This window comes from Ceratotherium simum, chromosome 4 (assembly GCF_057802395.1).
Source record: "Ceratotherium simum simum isolate JZ-2026a chromosome 4, ASM5780239v1, whole genome shotgun sequence".
Classification (NCBI taxonomy): domain Eukaryota; kingdom Metazoa; phylum Chordata; class Mammalia; order Perissodactyla; family Rhinocerotidae; genus Ceratotherium; species Ceratotherium simum.
The window spans coordinates 89,426,117-89,449,422 of record NC_141903.1 but is presented as its reverse complement, the minus strand read 5'-3'; the positions used below and the strand labels follow the sequence as shown (position 1 = coordinate 89,449,422).

The 23,306-nt window shown below is 44.5% G+C and overlaps 1 protein-coding gene across 1 annotated transcript in view; it reads left to right on the top strand.

Annotated features, from left to right (window-relative positions):
- The first annotated feature begins 4,060 nt into the window (after nt 1-4,060).
- Nucleotides 4,061-23,306, top strand: part of SV2C (synaptic vesicle glycoprotein 2C) — a 196,089-nt gene continuing 176,843 nt past the window's right edge. Inside the window, exon 1 of the mRNA XM_014797705.2 lies at nt 4,061-4,341. The gene's annotated coding sequence lies outside the window, so the exon portion shown is untranslated. The remainder of the gene's footprint in view (nt 4,342-23,306) is intronic.

Here is a 23,306-nt window from a genome sequence, read left to right as displayed (position 1 = left end):
TCTTCAAGTAAAGTAAGCATTGTGACCAATAATTCCAACATCCAAAGTCTTTCCTCAAGGAAGGACTGATGTTTCTTCTGTTATATCTGCTGGCTCTCTTTCATGGTGCCGTCCTTCCTTGTGTGTTCAGTTGTTTTGTGCGCTTCATTATTTTCTAACTTTCATTAAAAATTTGAGGAATAAAAAAAAATTTTTTTTGAGGGAATTTTTTTAAAGTCTAGGATGAAGGAGAGCTCCTCCAGGAAGGATTTGCATTTCCTTCTGCCAGGGCCCCGGAAATTACCAGCCCAATATTAAATTGAATTCACAGTTTAACGAAAATTTGGGGCCACAAATCCAGCTGCCAGAGAGGGATTTAAAATTTTTTAAGTAAGGCATTCTAAGGCACAAGCCCCCTCAGACACAGGCCGTGGAGTAGGGGACAGGGCCCTTGCTCAGGACTAAGGGTAGTACTGGTTGGAATGAACGTCTTTGTGTATGCTAAATTTGCAAGGATTAAGGCAGGATTAGTGTTAAGGGAGTGACCTTGAGTCAGGGGCTGAAATTGTCAGGAAAGGTGCAGAGTGGGGGGTATGGGCATGACAGCAACGTTTAAAAGTAGTGGGTGAGATAACCTGATGAAGTGAGATTCAAAGCTGTAAGGTTTCAGGGAGAAGGGACAAAAAATGGTCTGGAGGCAGCAATGAGGAACAAGAAAGACACCACCTGCCCACCTCCAAGAGCTAGAGAAGAAATAAATAGCCGTCACTTGAGAGGGCTGTGGGCGAGCAGCCTCTTTTGGGGGAGGCTTCAATTACAGCAGGAAGGGAACATTCAGAGAAGAGACTGAGGATATAGGACATTTTGCTAATGGTGGACTGTGCATTCTAGAAGCCTGGTCAAAGGCTTTCAGGAGTTGGATACAGAGAATGGGACAGAACATAGGACATGCTGAGCCTCGTAATCTTAGAATGTAAGAGATAAGAAATGCACTTCAGATTTTGGGGCTGATTGTGGTAACCGATATAAATAGGCTTTAAGGGCTTACTGAGATTAACATTGGTAGACTCAAGACATGGGGTAAGAAGGGTATTTGGGGTAAGAAGGGCAGGTGTCTGTGCCTCGATACTGACCCCTGATGATGGAGATGAGGAAGGCAGGAGAGGTGTGGCCTTGGTCCAAGTGTATGAGGCTCTCTCTAGATCCCTGTTTTGGAAGCCAGGTGTTACCCTGAGCTTGCAGGAGCATCTTACAGGGCTGGTGATCCACGGCACAGCCTTTGGAAATCCTCACTCTGGCTACTAAAACGGGAAGGGGGACTAGCGTTTATATTCTCCACCCACTATGCGCTAGGCACTATGCTTCTTGTGTTATGTTATCAAATTTACACACCGCAGCATCTGTACTTAGTATGAATTATTTTTATTGCAACCACTTTGCAGATGTGAAGACAGATCTTTGAGTTTCCTTAAGTGTGTTTAATGGCTTGCTTTCTAGCATCCTGAGCAGACACTGCACTGAGGAATAAAATTCCTGATTTCTAGGAGAGTAGCAACTTTAGAGCACTGGGATTTTGTGGGGACAGGGCAGGTGTCCCCTTTACCTTCCATCAGCTACTATAAGACCAAGGGAAGAAAACATATCCTTATAATGAAGGTGTGAAGAGACTATCCTGAGTGCTGGATCTCACAGGCCTGGGGCCAAGGGGTGCACCAGGTGGACCCTAAAATGGGATTGGCTCTGGAGGGCAAGCTGAGGAACTTCTGCATCACATCATCATGAGAAAATGTTTGCTGTGCTGCAAAGACACAACATTAAAACACCCTCCTTCAACACAACCTGGTCTTAAAGCAGACATTTCCCACAAACACACAAGCAGGAATTTTCCTGTAGGAGCTGTTATCTTCAAATGCATCAAGACATGAAAACTCAGTAGCTAGGAAAATTTATATACTTGTTAAGTATCTTCCATGGACAGCACAGGGGAATGCTTTAAGGAAGAGATAGCATAGTACAGAGCACGTTGATCATTTGTTTTGTTTTGTTTTTTGTGAGGAAGATTAGCCCTGAGCTAACATGGGTTGCCAATCCTCCTCTTTTTTGCTGGGGAAGACCGGCCCTGGGCTAACATCCCTGCCCATCTTCCTCTATGTGGGATGCCTGCCACAGCATGGCTTGCTAAGTGGTGCGTAGGTCCGCTCCGGGGATCTGAACCTGCGAACCCCACAGAAGTGGAGCGGGGGAACTTAACCACTACACCACCAGGCTGGCCCCACGTTGATCATTTTTAAGGTTTGTCTCATGGTTTTCTGAACTTCTACCATTGCAGAAAGAATCCATTATTCTGCCACACTTGGGGAGAGGTTCTCAAGAGGGTATCCACTTGGGAACTCACAGAATTACCAGCACATTTTTGCAGTTCAGAGCTCAAAATTTTATATATGTGGGCAATCTGGATAAGATTTATGATTTTTTTTAATTTCACACTTTCATTTCCAGTGCTGGATTTATAGGCACTCCCTAGGGTATATTTTCCTCCTCATGGTAACAACACAATAATTTTAGTCTAAATAATCTTTTAATTTAAATGTCTTTTATGGACAAGGATCCATGAAATGCAAATGAGCATGGTCCCTAATTTTCATGCTACCTGACCACCTTACAGCACCATATATGGTTGCAAACTGCAAAGCCTTTAACCAAAATAAGACCCGGGCAGGCTTTCAAAGACTAACAGTGTAGGCTCACTGGGACCCGAGAATCATAACTTAACGGAGAGAAGAGAACCTTATAGGTCTGGGAATGGCTCTGTTCTTCTCTCCACAGTATCCTGCACAGCGGCACAAACGAAGCCGGAGAGCTCATGTTACAACACCGCTCAGCGTGATCCCTCATCCGCACCAGCTTCTCCCGGCAGGAGGCTGCCTCAGGTGCCTGATACCTCCCCTGCCCGGCACATGGACCCGTAATACTCACATTTATAGCCACACACTCATCCATTCAGTGTCCAGGCATATTTACACGAATAGAACACACTGGCAGATAGATGGTGTGTGTGTGTGTGTGTGTGTGTGTGTGTGAGTTCCACCCAGCGCAGCCCGCACCGGCGCTGCGCCTTGTGTCGCTTCGGGTCACCCATCGCTCGGGCAGCGATCGCGGGGAAAGCACCCGCCTGTGTGGCCGATCCCCACCCCACACAGGCCCTGTGGGTTCCTGGCGGGCTCAGGGACTTGGGGACGCCCAGCTCCCCGTAGAGTCTAGGCGGCCGCGGGGGAGGTGGCGGTGCGGGGTGGGAGGCGGGAGGGGCGACGGCTGGAGTCCAGCGGAAGGCGACGCCCTCCCCGGCCGCCGCAGGGTGGCCGCGCCAGCCTCGGGTGTGGCGTCGCGGGGGCAGGTTTCTCCCGAGCCGCCGAGCCTCGCCGCTTTGGAACGGGGAAGCTCGAGTTGGGGTCTCCCGCACGCCAACGGGCGAAATGTTCTCTAGAATACAAGCAGAATTCCCGTGGTTTTAAAAAAAATATTCGGTAGTTTCTCCCGGAAGGGCTACTTCCAATGTCTGCCTGGGGGTCCCGCTGTCTGGCCCGCCTGGCATTGGGGAGACCCCAGACACCCGGCAAAGTTTCCTCCTACTGCGCCCCAAGCTTCCCGACGACTCGTCTGCCAGCGGGGGCGGCGGGCGGGGGGACTCGTCAACCTAGCCCTGCCTGATGCTCCCTGGAAGCCGAGTCAGGGCGCACAGGGCAGTCCCAGGCCCAGAAATAGGGGGCAAACCCTCTTTCCCGGCACCAGCCGGGTCCGGCACTCGGAATTCCTGTTGTCTCGCCGGACCAGACTCGGGGCGCCGGCCCCAGGTGCGCAACGCACAGTCACACTCGGTGACTCACTGAGGACTGGCACCCCTTTCCTCCCCCCTGCTACAAACTCGGAGCCCCGCCTTCTCCAAAGGCACCTGCCACTCGGGGCTGGCCCCGCCCCCACCCCGCGCCGCCGCAGCGCTCGGCACCCGGCTTCCCGGAGCAGTCAGCCCGCCCCGCCCGAGTCGTGCGCTGCTTCCGCCTCCCTCGCGCGCCGTGACTCCCTCCCGCGCGGCGCTCGCACTCCCGCCACGCCGCCGCCCGGCACTGCAGCACCGCGGGGAGGAGGCGCGCGGAGGAGGGGCCGGAGCACCGCAGCAGGCAAGCCCGGAGCCCCTTCCCGCCCCTCCTCTCGCCGCTGACACGCTCCGAGGAGTCACCACTCTGCGCGCTGCAGGAGAGAGTGGCAGACGGAGGCGGCCCCGGGGAGCGAGCCGGAGCGACGCCCGCGCGGCGGCGGCTGCAGCGCTGACGCCCTCGGGGCAGGGGGACCCCGGCGGCTGGAGTGGTGAGTGAGGGACCCCGGCAGCGGTGGCGGGATTTCCCGGCCCTGCTTAATTTCCCTGCCGGACCCGCTGCAGCCTGGGGAACTTTTTGCTGCCTGGTAGAAGCGCAACTTTGCCCCGCCTGCCCTGGGTGCCAGGTGCTGCCCGGCGGGGCGCCTTTGCTGGGGCGGGACCGCGCAAGTCCGGGTAGAGCAGATGGAGTGACCCCCGGCTGCCCTATGCTAGGTCAGGGGTGCCGGCGCACTTTATCCCGGATTCCCAGGGGAGGCGGGTGGGCAGCAGCGGGGAGTCGGGGGCCGCGCCCGCCTTCTGCCGGGACCTCCACTGTCCTTTGCTGGCGTGGTTCGACGGGCAGGGGAAGGCTGATTCAAAACAAGCAGCCCCGAGCCCCCGGCTGGGTGTCGGACCAGTCCCCCTACCCCAGCCTTGGCTCAACTTTTCGGCGGGGATCCCTCTGCAGACGTGCGGGTGTCGGGAGAGCAGAGGCAGCCGCGGTGGGCGCTGCGGCAGCCTGAAAGAAACACGAGGGATGTAAAAACTCTTCCACGTAAATCCCTGAAGCCCTGTCTGATGTCTACGCGAGAGCGAGAGAGGGAGGAGAGCAGGGAACCCGCGGCGCGGAGGCTCCGTTCGTAGCGCCTGCGCCTCCCTCCACGACGCCTCCATTCAGCAAAAACCTGCCCGGCGCCTACTGTGCGCCGCGCGCCGCGAAACAGACCGGCGGGCGCGAGGCTCGGGGGCCAGAGGGGCCGTCACCCGTAAGCAGACCGACTCCCGGGGTAGTTGCAGCTGGCGATGGGGCTGTGGAGGCCATCACCCAACCCATTTGGCCCTTTCTCTGGGCGGGCTCTTTCCCTTCCGTCTGGGTTCTAGAACTGGGAAGACTCTTCTCCAGCGCGTCGCGGGGACCGCCCCGGGCTGGGCCCTCGAGGACTGCGGAATATGGTAATAAACTTGCCATGGGCCAGCGAGCACCCCGCCGCAGACGCACAGCCCAGAGCTTCTCTGTGGGCGTGCGGGGACCTCAGGCCCTCGGCGCGGGGGCGGACGGGGGGCTGAGTCACAGGGGCTGGAGGTGCCGCCTGGACGGCCCAAGAGAGGGGGGCGCGCGTCACCGGCTACGTGTGCGAGTGATGCAAACGCAGACCCGCGAGGGGCGGGCGGGGGGGGGGGGGGGAGGGGAGGGGGGGGGGGGGTGCGGGGGAGGCGGCGGAGTCGCCGTCGGAGCGCGCTCGTGTGCGTCAAAGGCTCTCGGGTGATGGATGCCCGGCGGCGCACCCGGCGCGGACAGCGGCGACCGGCGGGGCGGCGGGGGCGGCGGGGGCGGGCGGCGAGGAAAGCCCCGCAGGGCCGGGGCTGCGGGCGGGCGGGCGGGCGGCTCCGCAGTGCGCCGCAGTGCCGGGAAGGCGCCGCCTCGGCCCGGCGCTCCCCGGGGCTCCTTAAAAGATGGCGCGTCTTTTAAGGCGCCGCGACAGGGATGCCCTGATGGTCTCCTCTGTCGCTGGACCTCCTTCCAGCGTACTTAGCTGACTGACAGCGCGAGAAAGTTGTTTCAGTTTAATTCTCATCCTTAACCCTGGAGGAGAATTTGGCATTAATCTCTTCCGCGTTCGCTCGTCTTCGGTGGCAAGTTCGGAAGGGCCTCGCGCTCGTGGCAAGTTTTCGTGTGAAAGCTCCGATGTTGAGGTTCATGACATCCCGCAGTGCTGACCCATTCCTTCACCATTCTTCAGGAGTTTTGTTGGGAGGCCTGGCTTCTAAGCGGGTTTTGAGAATGGCTTACAAAACAATGTGTCACATTCCTCTTTTATAACACAAAAGCGTGTGTTAAAAACGGTACTACAAGTGCATTTCCTGGTAGAAAATAAAAAGCCCAATCCACGTTTCATCCTATTTATTTTATTTGTTTTTTAAAAAGATCCCACTTTCTGGAAACCTAATGGCCGGGGTTTTCCTCCCTGAAAGACGAGAGAGGGAGGGGAGGAAGGAAGCAAAGCAGTTAACCAAGAGCCCGGAGACAAAGACCCTAGTCCTCACTTCCCCGAGGACTGTGTTCTGTCACCCTGGGCAAGTGAGTTACCCTCGTGGGTTCATCCTCCACATTTGAGAAATGTGCAAGTAGCTCAGACTAGCTCTTATTACGAAGTTGTTATGAGGACAAACAAGATGGCCTCAGAGCTTTGGGCATACACATTGTCTATGAATGGAAAATATTATGAAACAGAGTCCCTTTAAGGGAAGAGAACACAATTTTATCTTTTAAAAAATTCTGGAGACTTTCCCCAGCACTGTTCCTTTAATGAAATTTGGCCTTCAATGTCCGTAAATGCAGACAATAGACTTTCCCTAGCAGTCTAATATAAAATCAGATGCCATTAGCTGCTGTCTGCAGAAAAATAAAAAGCTCTGGATTACATCTGAGTGTTTTTGGTGATGTAGTAGAGAAATCAAATTTATTTTTCAGGGCCCAATGACAGTAAAAGTAGCTTCTCTGGTCTGAGCCACAAAAGAGCCTATGAGCTTTTAGCTAAAAATGCTCCTCATTATTAACCCTATCCTATTCCTTAAGTGTGGAAGGTGCCCCAGAGAACAGGATGCAGTTTCCATCCTCAAGGAGATTATCAGAAAGGCATCATAACGTGCAGTATATCATGTGACCACAAGTACCAGAAAATCCATTTCCTGTAATTGGGAATGTTAGCTCTTACTCTGAGGTAAATTTGTTGATGATATATTTCGTGAATAAAAAAATCTGATTTGTCAGAATGCCTTCCTAACCAGCTCACTCTGTTGTTATTCATGTTACTCATACATAATGGTAGATTTCTGTGCACAGTGACAGTTAAAATGCCCTTTTTATTCTGTGTGGCTGCATCAGGGGAAAACCCACGATTCACCAGTGCTTCTTGGTTCCATGTTGCTGAGGTTTCTGTCTGACCCATTGTTTACTACACGTGTGTCATTGCCTGTTTGACACAAACTCATCATTCAGATGAAGTCTGTTTGTAAACCTAGGAGAGGCGGCCTCCCAGCTGTGCGCAGTTTTGGTATAACATTGCAAACTTGTTTTTGCTTTGCTTTTTCAATTGCAGCCCTATTGAGCAACCAGTGTAAGATGTGGCAGTGGATAGAATTTGGAGCTTCTTTCTTTATTTGACACAGATGAAATCACAGTGGGGCTTGAAGTTACTATTTTAATTCTTTCAGGAACTATGTCTTAATGGGATATAAAGACACCATTTGGTTTGATCACAAACACCCCTTGTAATTAGGGACGGTCAGTAATAGTTGCATATCATGATGGCTTCCCCTATTGGGAAGAATTGAACAAAATGAAATAAATGGAAAGGGGTGGATTGGATGGTTTGGTCTTTTCCGGTTCTATTCTTTCCCTCCATAAAATACAGAAATATATGATGAGTTATATTTTAAATTTGAACTTTGCTTATCAGTAGAATATAAGAAGGGTTTTTGATTAACTCATGTTGAAACTTTACATGGAGCTATGGACTCTGTTTTTGTAGAGTAAATGGTCTATTAGATTTTGTATTGTGCCATTCGGAATATGTTATGAAAACATTTTTAAATGACCAAATTTGAAAAATAATAATCTCCGCTTCATGTAAAGCAGATATTCAAATCAATTAACGTGACAACGTTTTCAGTGTTTTCTGTTGACCACCTAATGCACACCATGCTTGCTGTATCTTTTCCCATGGGCGGTATGTAATGCAAATGGTTAAGAGCGGACACTAAGAACTATATTGATGGCTTCAGTCTTCTCACAGCTCTTGGGCCGTCTTACAGTTCAAGAGCACAGTGAGATGTATGACAAATTAGACCAAGTGCTTTTTCTTGTCATTTGCCACTATTTCAAAATCCTATGAACTAGAATCCTAAAATAGCCAAATAGACCAGTGGTTCTCAAATACTTGTGTGTATCCTACTTTCCTGGGGAGCTTGTTCAAATGGAGATTTCTGAGCCCATCCTAGAGGTCCTGAGTGAGTGGTTCAGTGGGTCAGCCAGAATACGGGCTGGATGTCATCGTGACGGGACCATAGTTGCAGGATCCCTTGAACTGGCACGAGCCAGTGCAGCAGGGGTCCAGAATGCATGGACCTTCTAAGCTATGTTGTTGTCTTTAATATTTCTTGAGTATCTACTTGAAGCCCTCAGAGAAATCACACTCTCACTGGCAAGGCAGACTTCAAGATGACTGACTTCTCTGGTAAGAGTCAGAGGTAGAATGAGTGAGGTAGGTGGTTGGGAAGGACTCTGGAGACAGTTATGTCAATGGTTTCAAAGAAGGAAGGGCATACGCAGAAGGAACATCATATATGACCAGTCAGTCTAGTGGCCTTAAGGCTGAAAACCTTAACCTTCAAGGCCTTCAAGGCTCTAGATGGTCTGGTCCCTGCTCATTTCTGTAACCTCATTTTGCATAATCCCCATACCTCTCCCATCCTAACAGCCTTCAAACATCAGTCTCCTCCTGCTTCGGCAGCCTTATCAGCTGCTCCGACCTACCTTTACCATGTTAACTTCTTATGTCCTTCAGGTTTCAGTCCAGTCCTCCCTCTCTGGGGAACCCCCAAACCTCTCTTGTGAGGTTAAAATTCCCTCTCCTCTCACGGTGTACTTTTCCTTATAAATAAGGTTGTTGGAGTAAAACAGGAGGCTCAGTTAAATTTAAATTCAGATTAACAGCAAAACATTTTTAAATATGAATATGTCTCAAATATTGCATGGAACATACTTATATTAAGACATTATTTGTTGTTTATATGAGATTTAAATTTATCTGGGCATCCTGTATTTTTATTTGCTAAATCTGGCAACTCTGTGTATCAAGCTCATTAATTTTACCATTTTCTTTTATTCAAAAATGAGATCAATTTCATTAATGACTATCTCTGCTGATGAAACTGTAGACTCCAGGAGGCCACGGACAGGAGTAGGGATAGGTTGTTGTTTTGTCTAGTGTCTAAAGTGGTATCTGGGGCATAGTAGGAGCTCAGTAAACATTACCAGATCAATTAGTGAGCCCTTACACCGTGGACGAGTTTTTAACCTCTTGGAGCCTTAATTTCTTCAGCTGTGAAAGGATGCTTTTTATATCTATTTTTTAGGATTGTGCGTGAAGATTAAATAGAGAAAATATACCTAAAGCTCCTAGCATGTTACTTTATAGGCACTGTACTTTAAAGATGTCTTCTCTCTTCTCTCAATGTTTGTCTTGTAAAATGAAATGAAAATCGAATGTCTGAAATCCTACTTCCTTTTTATTATAATGCAATTCTGTAAGCAGTCAAGTGTTTCATGAATATTTACCAAACTCAAGGTACTCTGGAGATTCAGCTGTGCAGTTACAAATGTCCTGTTCTAAGGAGCTCCCATCTGTGGAACGGCAACACCTAGCACTAGCTTCATGGGCCTTTGACGTGTGCAGTCACACACGGCCTCACATTTAGAAGGGCCTGTGTTTGGTTTATGCTCTGCCCTCACCTCTTGAAATTCTTTGAACAAGGGTCCCCACGTTTTCATTTTGTAATGGGCCCTGCTAATTATGTCTCTGTCCTGGTAACCTGTGTGTATTTGTATATAGCACATGCATCGGGAGCATTATAGTTGTCATAACGACCCCAGGCCTCTCATTACTCAGAGAACTTGTGGTTTTCCCAGATACATGGCTTATAACGGACTGAACCACGTTCAGTGTCTTTTCCAGTACACCATGACTCTCTTCACCTGGTTACAACCACCCAGTGTGGCCAGACCTTTGAGTGAGCATCAGGAGCTTTGAAAGAACTAGGCTTAGGTCTCCTAGTCTTAGGTCACCTCCATGGGCCTTCCCTCCCATCACTGCTCCTGCGGCTGCTGAACAACTGGATCTTGACGTTCTAGGTCTGCCTTTGTAGGAATACCAGGAACACCAGCAGTTGTTGTAGATGCCATCTCTTCCAATATTCAGGTATTAAAATCTGCAGATTCACACAAGATAAATAGTGATCTTGGAGGGTTGGAATCTTTCTAAGAGTATTATCTGAGATGTTTGTTCTTTGCTTTAAATTACTCAGCTGAGTCACGCAGCACGGGAGCCTCTGCAGCAAAGAGCCATGCATTTTGGCAGTGGGTAGAGATGGTGACCCAGTTTGTCATTTTAAGCTCTGACTAGCCTGTTTTAAAACATACTCATTTTAATATTACTTTTTAATAGTTCTAAGCATGCCATTTTTTCTTTATTCCATTTTTATGCTTCTGTGTGTTTGTATTTAGGAAGTGATCTTCTAATAATTCTGTGGGGCCATTCTCCTGTTTGCCCTCATACTATTATTATTTTCAACACATGACAGCATGCTCCAGTTAATGCACATTAAACACATTATGAGCTGCACTGAACACAAGAGTAATTTAATTATAAAGATTATTATTTTTTGAAGTATTCAATTAAATCTGTGGCCTGGGTTTCCTATTGGCCATGTCAGTGTGGAGGTAGAAATCCAGACCCGCCGTAGCATCCACAATCATTTCTGTGGTTCTATTCCTACGCTTATCGTGGATTCCCAACCTTCTTCAAAGATGCATTACTATTTCTTTGCGGAAATCGTGACTCCTCACTGTTTGTTTCTCAGGGATCGCTCCTGCGGTCCTTGTTCCCCTGCAGCAACGTCACTATAGTGTTGCTGAACCTGCCTCCCACTGCCCAGGATGGCCTGGCTCTAGTATTGTAGAAGCTGCTGAGGCCACATGTGCTCTTAATGTCCCTGGAGAGTTTAGAGAATGTGTGAATGCATGGGGGCTGGTCAGAGGACACTTCAAGTGACACAGTGTCCTGTATTCACAATCCCACCAGCCCGTTGTCCCAGGACTATAAATAGTGGGTCTCAAATTGCTTTTTGCTTGGGATGAGCCCTTTCCTGGGAGACTTCTTAGTCTCTCCCTTCCAGACATGCTCAGAGGTATCAGAATATTCAGATAAATCATCAGAAATTGATACAGGATGTTCATTGTGTCATTCTTTGTGGTAGTGAAAAATTGGAAACAACCTAAATGTCCATCAGAGGGTGATCAAATCAATTATGGTTCATCTAAATAATGAGATACTACACAGCCATTGAAACAGGTGAGGTGAACCTATATGTGCTAACATGGAAATATTTTGAAGACATTTTATTAGTTGAAAATATAGCAATTTATTGACCAGAATATGTAGCATGTCTTTATTAAAAAAAAAATAAGGTACCTTAAAAAGTCTGGAATGATAAGGACGAAATGGTTATCTTTTGGGAATAAGATAGAGAGGACCTTACATTTTCCACTTATATATTTCTGAATTGTTTGAGTTTTGGCAATAAGCACATATTACTTTTGTAATTAAGGCATCAGTAAAGGTGGTAAGAATTAATTTCGAGATTTCCCTCTGATGCTATTTCTCAAATATGTCTAAATATTAATGTTTTAGTGGCTAAAAAGCAGTGTCAGTTTTCCCCATGGATGCTTTCCTAGTCCATAATAAAATAAATTATTTTGGTATATTTTGAATGAAAAAAATAACCCACTTATAAACATTTAATACAATGGCCCTTGAGAAGGACTGCTCATTGCCGACGTAGCTGAGGGCCTCTCCCTTCCCCCACCCCTGTTCTCAATGAATCTTATGTGTCCAGTAGCTGTCAAAAGCTTATATTACTACTCAGAATATTTTAGGGACATTTTTCATTCTACTAGGACTGTGTATTTGATGGGATTGGAGATCGGCAATTTTTTATCTTCTCTTCCCGTGGGCCATTGATCCTCCCACCATTTATCCTCCCCCACTCCCAACGTGTGCTCATTTATCTATGGGAAAGGCTCCTACCTGCCCTTCAAGCCTCAGCTTAAACTTTCATGACCCTCTACAGCAGAATTCGGGCCCTTTCTCTCTCTCTCTCAGTCCCCTTGCAGCCACCACTGTAGGAGTACGTCTCCCACTTTGTCGTCGTAGCCTCTCTCCGTGGGTTTTCCTGCTAGATTCTGAGTCCCTTGAACCTCAGAGGAAGAGGCCAAGTCATTGAGACCTTTGTAACTCTTGGTGCTGGACACACAGGGGCTGAAAATATTTTAAGTAATTTTTAAACCTTTTTAATTGAGTATAATATACAGAAATGAAAGTGCACATGTTAAAAGGTTATAGCTAAATTGGTTTTCACGAACTGAACACGTATCTTGAACCAACGCCCAGATCATGAAGGAGATTATTCCCAGCGCCTGGAAGCCCCTTGCATGTCCCTTCTGGTCATAACCTACTTCCACTATCCTGACTTCAGACCTCTGCCCGCAAAGCTCTCCCTGTCCTGCTCAGATGCCCATTTTTCATACCTCAGTTTGGGAAACAGCTAGGCAGAGTCTTACTACTGCTGGTGGATGGGGGAATGTCATGACTATGCCCAGGATACTGTCTCTAGAGGCCCAAACTCCCAGTCCACAAGATGCCAGAGGCAGCGAAAATGGTCCCTAATTTGTTCAGTACTACTCTGGGCTGCAGGGCAGCTCTGCTTGTGACCCGAAGCCCCTCATGAGCAATTCTGTCATTTGGCCTCCATATTTATCAGATTGGATAAGTTTCCTTCAGTTTCTAACTTGCTAAAATTTCGAACAAGTGTGTATGAAATTTCATCTAATGCTTTTAAGCCTCTGATTAATTACAAAATCATTTCTTTTTAACAGATAAAGGCTCCAGAGTTTCTATTTCTTCTCATGTCAGTTTTGGAAAAGCTACATTTTAAAAAAAGAAGTTTGTCGATTTAATCAAGTTTATCAAATTTATTGCATAGTTACTTATAATCACTGCTTTGTGTTTATTTTGTGAACTCTGTGATTCTTGTATCTAATAGTATTTTCTTCATTGCTTTGGCCACTTAGAAGCTCAGTCAATTTTTTGTATAGACTCTAGAAACTTTGCAGAGTCATGTGACATTATCTGAAGATCTTTAAAAATATATATGTATTATTTAAAATACATTCCTATCTTGTTTGAACATGGAATCATTGCCTCTGGTTATATGCACGTTTTAAAAAACTCATTGCTGGAGGCAGCCCCGTGGCACAGTGGATAAGTTTGGTGCACTCTGATTCTCAGGTTCGGATCCTGGGCTCAGACCTACACCACTCATCAAGCCATGCTGTGGCAGTGTCCCACATACAAAATAGAGGAAGATGGGCACAGATGTTAGCTCAGGGCCAATCTTCCTCACCAAAAAAACTTCCTCATTATTTCTTTTATTTATCATTAAATAACAACCCTAAAAAAATAAGAACATTAGTAACTAAATAGAATGACAGATACATTTAATTACTTTTAAAAATATCTAAATGATAGAAGCCAGGTTTGTAGAAGATACCAATTCCTTTGAAGGCAAAAATATTGGTAAAAATGAAATACTCATGGACTTGCTGTGGGTCTACTGGTTATTTAATGCTATATGTGTTTATAATCTGAAAGGATAAATGAACCATGATTTGAATTGTGATGAAAAGGTTTTATTTTGTGACAACCACAGGCCTTATTCAGTCCTTATGACATCTCTGCCTGCCTTTACATGACTCCATCAGGCTGTAGCAGACTTTGCATTTTCTCTCCCTCAAGGTGATTGTAGGGGATGAGCTTGTGAAATATATACACTGGTGTGGTTTGTTGGAGGGCTCTTCTAGTACAGCTAGTGACTCAGCATTGTATGTTTTTGTAGTGCTGGTCAACTTCTGCCTTTTCCCTGGATCCCACCCATTCCTGCTTTTTCCTAATATCCATCTATTCCCTGTCCAGCATTGTGAATTTCTCATTGACTTTTCTATTCCTCCTTTAGCCATACTTGCCCTCCCTATACTGGGTGGGCATGTATTTGTCAGGCATTTATTGCTACATCATGCTGCCTAACCAGCCACTCCAAAAGTTAGTAATAATCATTTCTTTTCACCCATGCCTCTGTGGATTGGCTGAGGGCTGGCTGATCTAGGTTGAGATTTCCTGGGTTTTCTCCAAGCTACAGATTAGGTTTAGGTTTTTAATCCTGCTTGGAATAATTGGCTACCCAGTTCATATTTTTTGCATAGAGATGGCAGAAGTACAAGGAAGGTGAGTGGAAAAATGTGTTGCCTCTTAAGCTAGGCTCAGAACTGGTGCGTTGTCACTTCAGCCCACATTCCATTGACCAAAGATGTATAATGCATGGGACAGTTCCACGTAACAAAGCATTGCCCCAAAACTGCACAACTTTCCAGTGTCCCATCAGATATCCACTTATGTGAAAATTTCGTTTCTAATAATTTAAGCCTAGGATTTTTTCTGTTTTATATATAAACACAAGTATTTTTTGCATATTTTTTACATATAATGTATTTTCCAGTAGTGAAACTACTTATAAGTCAAGGGAAGATTGCATTTTGTTTTGTTTAAACTCTTACCAGAGTTGTTCATCATTTCCAAAAAGCACATCACAGTGGTGACAGACACTCGTTGTGATGTTTACGTTCCTAATAAGCTCACCTGTATTTGTCTACACTGGTGTTTGCCGCATTCATGGTGATTCTACGTTTAGAAGCAAGCATCTCATGTCTTCATTTTGTATTCTAGAGTTGTTACACTGGAACATTTACATAGTTAAAAAAACATAATTTATTATTATGTCTTATTATTGTTAGGGCATTATATAGATATTTTAAATTTATGTGTGCAAGTAGGTTATTTTATCTATGAAAATTATTTAATAAGGCATTGCCAAATATATGTTGTTAGTAGGTGTTATTGGACTGCTCTAAATTCTCTAGATTTTAGCACCACATGTAGTAAGCTGATTTATATTTGAGGTGGGAAGGCGCAGGTTGTAACACAGAGGGGCCTCTTCCATCTCAGCATTGTGTCTGAAGGGACCGTGCTCTTTCTGTGAAGACTGCCGCATGACTCTCTCTCTAGCAGTGGTTGTGAGGCGGGTGGAGTGTGATCTGGACCAGCCTACAGAAGGGGTGTGTCTATAGAGAATACACAAGCCTCTACCATAGTTCTACTTCTGAGACTCACCCCAAACGCTAGTAGTCTGGGGACTTGGGCTGTGAAGGCGCTGACCTTTTATTCTGCTGTTCTAATCTGATTCGTGATGGGTAAGAACGGGGGAAGCTTAGAGGAGAGAAGAAACAAACAGATGTGTTCAAAGATGGCTGCTCCAACAACTGCAGGAGGTGCCCAGTAGGAATCTAGGGGTTTCTTTCTAACCATTTTTAGAATCCTGTTATTCTCTGAGGTCACTGCCAGAAATGTTCCCTGTGGGATTCCCCTGCCAGTGTCTTCTGCGTATGAAAGTGGGAGCTCTCTGAATTGCTTCCAGAAGGGACTCTGACAAAACAAGGAGTGAAAGCTTGGTGACCTATCCTGGTCCATAGTTCAAGGATATGAATATTTTCCTTTCAACTGAAACTGATGTAAGGGGGGTTTAGAAGGAATAAATCAGAAGACACTGAAAGAGTGAGCCAGGACTGAATAATATATGCCACTCTGTGTGCCTTTTAAACTAAAGTGGAGTATTGATAAGGTCATCGCACTCTTTATCTACGATGTGCAGAGGACATTGTTGCTGGGGCAGAGCTCGCCCCATTTATTGATAAATACATTACAGCTAATTGTTTTCCCAAACTTTCATCACCGTGAACCTGAATATGTAATGATTGTGCCTGCCTTTTGGGATACAAATGTGTGTGTACAAGAAGGTTTGGTTATGTTTAAAGGCAGTAAATACAAAAAAAACATCCAAACCTGTAAAGGTTTCCACTTCCCAGCAAGCCCGAGGAGAAAAGCCAGTGATTAATTGACTGAATGTGAGACTTAGGCATACAGGCCATCTTGTACCTGCAGCCTTTCTTAACACCAGGAGAATGACGTGATTCTTCTTAAGGGCTGACACCAACAGAACCTTCTGGCCGTGGCGGGTTCGGAGGCATTTGAGCTCTGCCTAAATTGCACACTGATGGGCCGAGCCAAGATTAAAGGGATATTTTGTGATGGATAACTCCTTCATTTCCTTCCAACTTCTTGGCATTATGCACTCCCTGATTCTTACCATGTGACACAGCTGCTGTGTTGATTACCATATCAAACGTTTGGTGTAACATCATATTCCATTTAATAAAGCTCCTGAATCAGATGGAAAATAACAATTCATGCTCTATCTGATTGCTGCCTTAGAAATTTTTTTTCACTTAGTAGATGATTTTGAAAGTGGGTACTGCAAAATTTAAAAAATCAGATCATGAACTGTCTTTGCCTAAGACTGAGGTGCAATAAGGTATGTACCTGAGCTCTTGGGGCTCCCAGTGATGCTTTTGAAGTTACTTCTGCACCTCCTGCTGGCCAGATGAGTGCTTTCTTTTGCTGGTATGTGTGTGTCTATTGGGGGAGTGTGTGTGTGTGTGTGTGTGTGTGTGTGTGTGTGTCTTCATTTCCTCTTGCCAGTAGTGATGGGTTGTGACATCTTCACTCCAGAAACCATAAGTGCCTTTTCAGGGTCTTCTGATCACATTGTGCTTTTCTGCCTGGAGGAGTTTCCTCCTTCCCTCAAAGGATAAGTAACCTGCTGATTTTCCGTCTGGCTGACATATGACAGCACGACACTCTCTTTCATGAGGGTTTTCACTGCCTTTGACTGACAGCATTGGGAGTCAGCGTGTCCAGCTTCTTGGTGTAACAGCCTCTCAGGCCAGCCACTGCGCTTGTCCTCAGCCTGAAGGCCATTTGGGTTTATGTTCAAGAGAGTTCAGCTTACCTCCTAGGAACGGTGAGAGGAATTTATGGTGATCTTTTCTGATCATACCAGATTTTCCTTCTTTTCACCCAAGCTGAATTTTCATTCAAGATTCCAGACTTAATTCTAAGAACTAGCATGTGTCTGTGTGTGTATATTTCTTAGGCTTATAGATTTCTCCTGTCTCAGAAGAGATAAAATTGGGAGTTGGTGATCAGATGTGAATTCTGGCTCTTAGCTGAGTTTTATAAATGTGCCAAAAGTGAAAATGTACAGCCCTGCCAGCAAATTCGCCATAATATTTTATTTGTAAAATGCTCAGCAAATATTTCTAATATCAGTTAACTATAAAATCAGCAAATGTTTATTAGCATTGTTAAATATTAGAATAATAATAAAAGGACGAGCTTTGGATAAATCATAGCACTTATTATTTAGTCCTGATTCATGTAAAGCTGCCTTTTAACTCAACTGGACGTCAAGTTCGCTATTTATTTGTTTGTGGATTAGCTCAAAAGCTACAGATATACTAAATGAAATAAATGCAGCTTCACCGTATGTAATGAAAACTAGCATCAAAACTACATTTAATTCTGAGCCAGCCCTGTGGCGTAGGGGTTAAGTGCGCGCACTCCGCTGCAGCGGCCCAGGGTTCGCAGGTTGGGATCCCGGGTGAGCACCGACGCCTGGCTTGTCAGGCCATGCTGTGGCTGCTTCCCATATAAAGTGGAAGAAGATGGGCACGGATGTTAGCCCAGGGCCAGTCTTCCTCAGCAAAAAGAGGAGGATTGGCAACAGACATTAGTTCAGGGCTAATCTTCCTCACCAAAAAACAAAAACTACATTTAATTCAAGTTAGCACCAATTCTTGCTCTTAAAGAGCACTCTTTCCTATGAGATCATAAAACGTACTCGAATTTATCTGGAGATAAGAAGACAGATAAGTTATTTAAGTAACAGTCTCTAAGTATTTAAAGGTTAAATGCAGAAAAGATGGTGCCTACCTTTTCTTTTCTTCTTAACAGGAAACAGGAGAAAATAGACTTGAGTAGAAAATTGAAAACTTCAAAAAATGAAATAGAAATTTCAATTTAATTTCAGTCAACAAATTGATCACCTCCCTCATACAAGGGACATGCTGTGCTCATTAGGAAAAGGGAGATGGGTGGGATATAGCCGGTGATCTCAAGCATGCAGACCTGTGGCGGGGGGTGGGGTGGGGAGAGGGGCTATACATACTGTAAAACAAGGAGTGGGAGCTCAGGAAGACAGTCCAACACTCCATGGTGGTTTCAAGGTGGCAGTGGGACATTTGCTTAAGGCAGGGAGGGCTTCTCAATCTCAGCACTACTGACATGTGGCCAGATACTTCTTTGTTGCAGGGGTCTGTGCCGTATGTTGTGGGATGGTTAACAGCATCCCCAGCCTCTACCCTCTAGATGCCAGTAGTGTTTTTCCCTCTGGTTGTCACAACCAAAAATGTCTCTAGACTTGCCAGAAGTCCCCCGGGTAGGAGTAGAGAGCATGCAGAATCCCCCAGTTGAGGACCACTGACGTAAGGAATAAGGAAAAACTTTGAAAGCAATCACATTTGAGATGAACCTTGAAGGGGAGGTGCGATTTTACTGGGCAGACAGGGAGAGGTGGGGTGTTGGAGGCAGAGGGGGAGCGTACTCGGGGCAGCTGCGGAGTGGAGAGTGATCCTGTTGATCTGGGAGAGAGGCTGCGTGAGGACGGGGAGGTGGGCAGTGGTGGGAGAGGGAGCTTCAAGGTGGGTGGGGATACTTGAAGGTCAGATGCAGCATTTGGGCTCAATTTGATGGCGGGGAATTATCTGTATCAGAACTACACGTTTAGAAAGATGAATTTGAAATCAGGCATACAACGGCTGAGAGGGGAGAGGCTTGAGGTGGAGGTGCCCGTTAGGAGAGGCCAGTTTCAGTCACTTCATGTGGATGACCCTACTCTTCATCCGTTCTGTGGAGGATCAGCCCATACCTATTTATTTCGAGGCACTGCTCCAGCTGCTGGAGGGAGAACAGATGGCAAGACAGGGAGTTCTCAGGGAGCTTTCATTCCAGAGGGCGAGGAGACACACAACAAACAAAGAAAAATGAAACTGTCAAAATGATTTTAAAATAGTGCTTAAACTGTACGGAGATAGTAACGTAGTTGATGTGATGGTCAGTGACTAGAGAGGCTGCTAATATTAGTGATGAAACTTACTTTAATTAACTAAGACATACTAACAGTTGTGTTGCCATGAAATTGCATTTACATCAGCAATTATTAGAAATCTCATTCCTAGGTGGCCAAAAATAGACATAAAATAGAATGTATTTCTTCCCTGTTGACATCTGAAAGTATCTGCTATGAAGACTCTCTCTCTGTAAATGTGTTCATCGGGGAGGGATTTTACTTGAGTGGCTACTGGGCCATTTGGACAATCCCTTTTAGAACAATGGGGCAGGTTACAAGGGAAAGAAGAAGGAAGGCAACTAACATTTGCTGGGTTCCCAGCACATGCCAGCTATGCTTTTGGCCCTTGTTATTTAGTTTTCATCACACCCCAATCCAGGCGCCATCATCTCACACTTGGAATAAGGCAACAGTTTCCTAGCAGGCCCTTTGGCCTTCAGTTTGTCCCTCTTCAATCCATTATTCTACTCGAGTGAGCTTTGTAAAACACAAAAGACCACATCCATTTTCATGTTAAAAATCCCCAGTGGCTTCCTGTTGCCCTAAAATCAGATAGTACTTCCTTACCAGGGCCACAGTGAACTTCCTCAGGTCCTTGATGGCGCCATGCTCTCCCTCTGCCTCCTCTGAGCCTTTCTGCCTACCTGAAGGCTCTCCACCTCACCCTTCACCCCACAGCTCACCTAGCTAACTCTCACTCATCCTTCAGGACTCAGCTAAAGGTGGTTTCCTTAGGGAAGTCTTACCTGATCTTCCAGGCCCAGTTTAGGCGTCCTTCCATCACGTGGCTGGTGCACCTTCTCCTTATCCAGTGACAACACTCGCTGCTCTGTTTTGTGAATGCTCATTTCTTTGTCTGGGTTCTTGAAGGACCACCCTTGTGGACCCAGCAGGTGACACAGGGCCTGGTGCAATCAAGAAATGTTTGTGGGATGAGTCAGTAGGGGGTAATGCATTTCAGAAATGAACAGGCTGATGCCCAGAGAGCAAATGTTACTTACTCAAGGTCACAGAGCTATAAATACATAGTGGATTTATACCTGTGGGGCTAAAAAACCCAGGTTCTCTCCATACACCAGGGGAATCTGTGTATTCTGTGGAGCTCTGTAAGAGCGTTATAGAGGCTCATTTGGCTTAGATGGTTCTCTTGCAGCCTTGCTGAGAGATGTTCAATAAATATTCATTATTAGTCAAACAGGAGACAAGACCCTGACTTTAGCGGTCTCTTCCGTCTGTGACCATTGCCAGCCTACGACTGCCAAGGCTTGAGTCCTCTCTGTCCGTTGTCCAGTGAAACCTTAGCATTTGGAAGAGCTAGATTTTGTTTTTCATTAGTTTAATTCATTAATATTCTATTAGACATTTACACAAATGCTTTTTGTTACAGTACCTGGTATGCTTCACTGCCCCCTCCCAATTCTGTTATAATGTTAGTCTGCAAAAACATGTAAGGATGTGTGAAAAAACTATGGAGTATGTAATAATGCATAAATGAAACCACTAAAATATTCAGTATGTTGTTTAATAGATTTCTAAAATCACAGCACCTTTGGTTGATTATTTACCATTCTTTATTTAGTCCTCATGCCTTTTTGTGGTCACTGAAATGCAAAGTGGACAAAGTAGAGAGGAATTTTGTTATACTATTCATCTGCATCTAAGCATTCCTAATTTTATGACTCTAGTAAATAGTAACATGTATTTCTTGAGCATATAGAAATTTAAAGAACAATTATAAAACAAAATATTTTAAATAGTATAATGCTGAAATTCTTTTTGAATATTAATGCCCTTTCACTGTGTACCTTAAATGGGTATATAATGATTGTAGCAAAGAAACCTAATGTTCTTTTCCTTCAAATCTTGGCTAATCTCTGGGGTTTTTGGCATTATCACTTCTGGCCAACCTAGATGGGTTTGCATGTCAGCCTGCGGCATATAAGCTTCTTCACTGGGCAGGTGCATGCTCTTCTAGCAATACGCTAACTGCCTATATTAAGTTGGATTAACAGACTAATAATAATAGCAAATACTTATTATTGCCTGGGTGCTGTTTGGTATAGGCTGTTTTCATACACTATCTCATTTAATCCTCACAATTCTATGGGGTGGCTACAATTAAATTTTAATTTCTGGTGAATTCTACTAAACATTTAAGAAAGAAATAATACCAATTCTGCATAAGCTCTTCTAGAATATAGCAAAGGTGGATACACTTCCCAACTCATTTTGTGAGACCAACATTACCCTACTACTAAAACTAGACAAAGACATTACCAGAAGGGAAAGCTGCAGACCAATATCTTTCATGAACATAGACAAAAGTATCTTTAACAAAATGCTAGCAAATTGAAGTCAGAAATTTATAAAAATGATAATACATCATGCCCAAGTTTATCCTGGGAATGCAAAGCTGTTTCGACTTTTGAAAGTTAATCAATGTAATTTATCATATCAGCAGTTTAATAGGTGCAGAAAAAGTATTTGACAGAATTTAGTATCCATTTATGATTTAGAAAACTCTCAGCAGATTCAGAATAAACAGGAATTTCCTTATAAAAGGCATCTACAAAAGCTTACAGCTAAGATAATACTTAATGATGAAAGGCTGAATGCTTTTCCCCTCATACTGGGAACTAGGCAAGGATGTCTGCTTTAACCACTCCTAGTCAAAATTGTATAGAAGCCATAGCTAATGCAATAAAGCAAGAAAAAGGAATAAAAGGCATGCAGACTGGAAAGAAAGAAATAGAACTGTCTTTCTTAACAGATGATATAGTTATCTACATGGAAAGTCCCAAAGTATCCACACAAGAAGCTACTAAAACTAATATACAAAAGTTAGTCATATTCATATGTACTAGCAACAAACAGTTGGAAAATCAAATTTAAGAAAACGGTACCACTTACAATAGCACACAAAAAGAAATAGTTATAAATCTGGCAAAATATGTGTAATATCTTTATGCTGAAAACTACAAAGCACTGATGAAATAAATCAAAGCTCTAAATAAACGGAGAATTATACTGTGTCCATGGATTGGAGCACTCAATATAGTAAAGGCGTAAATTTCTCTCAACTAATCTGTAGATTCAATGCATCCCAATAAAAATCTGAGCTGGATTTTTTTTTGTTTATATAAATCAACAAGCTGACTCTAAAATGTGTATGGAAAGACAAGGGAACTAGAATAGACAGGACAACTTTGAAAAAGCACAAAGTTGGAAGACTCCCATTACTTGACTTCAGGATTGACTCTAAAGCTACAGGAATCAAGACAGTGTCATATTGGCAAAAGGATAGACATATAGAAGAATGGAAATGAATAAAGATGCTAGAAATAGACCCACACGTATATGACCAATTGATTTTTGAAAAAGGTGCAAAGGCAATTCAATGGAGAAAGAATCATCTTTTTAACAAGTGTACTCAAATCTTTGGATATCCAAATGCAAAAAAAAAAAAAAAAAACCCAAAACAAGAAAACTCTCAATCCATACGTTACACTGTATGCACAAACTAACTCCAAATGGATTATAAAAGTAATTGTAAAACATAAATATAAATCTTCTGGAAAAAAAATATAAGAGAAAATACTTGTGATTTGAAGTAAGGAAAGGATTTCTTAGATATGAAATAAAAAACATGGACCGTAAAAGAAAAACTTGATAAATTTGACTTTATCAAAATTAAGAACTTCTTTTCAGACACTATTAAGATAATGAAAAGACAAACCATAGACTAAGAGGAAATATTTGCCAAATATTTATCCAATAAGAGACTTGTATGCATAATATATAAATAACTCTCAAAACTCATAAATTAGGAAATAACCCAGTAAAAAAATGAGCAAGATATTTGAATAGACACTTCACCAAAGAAGATATATGGATGACAAATGAGCACAAGAAAAGATGTTCAACATCATTCTCATTAGGGAAATACAAATTAAAACCACACATGCACCTGTTGCCCATTTCACACATACAGATGGGAATT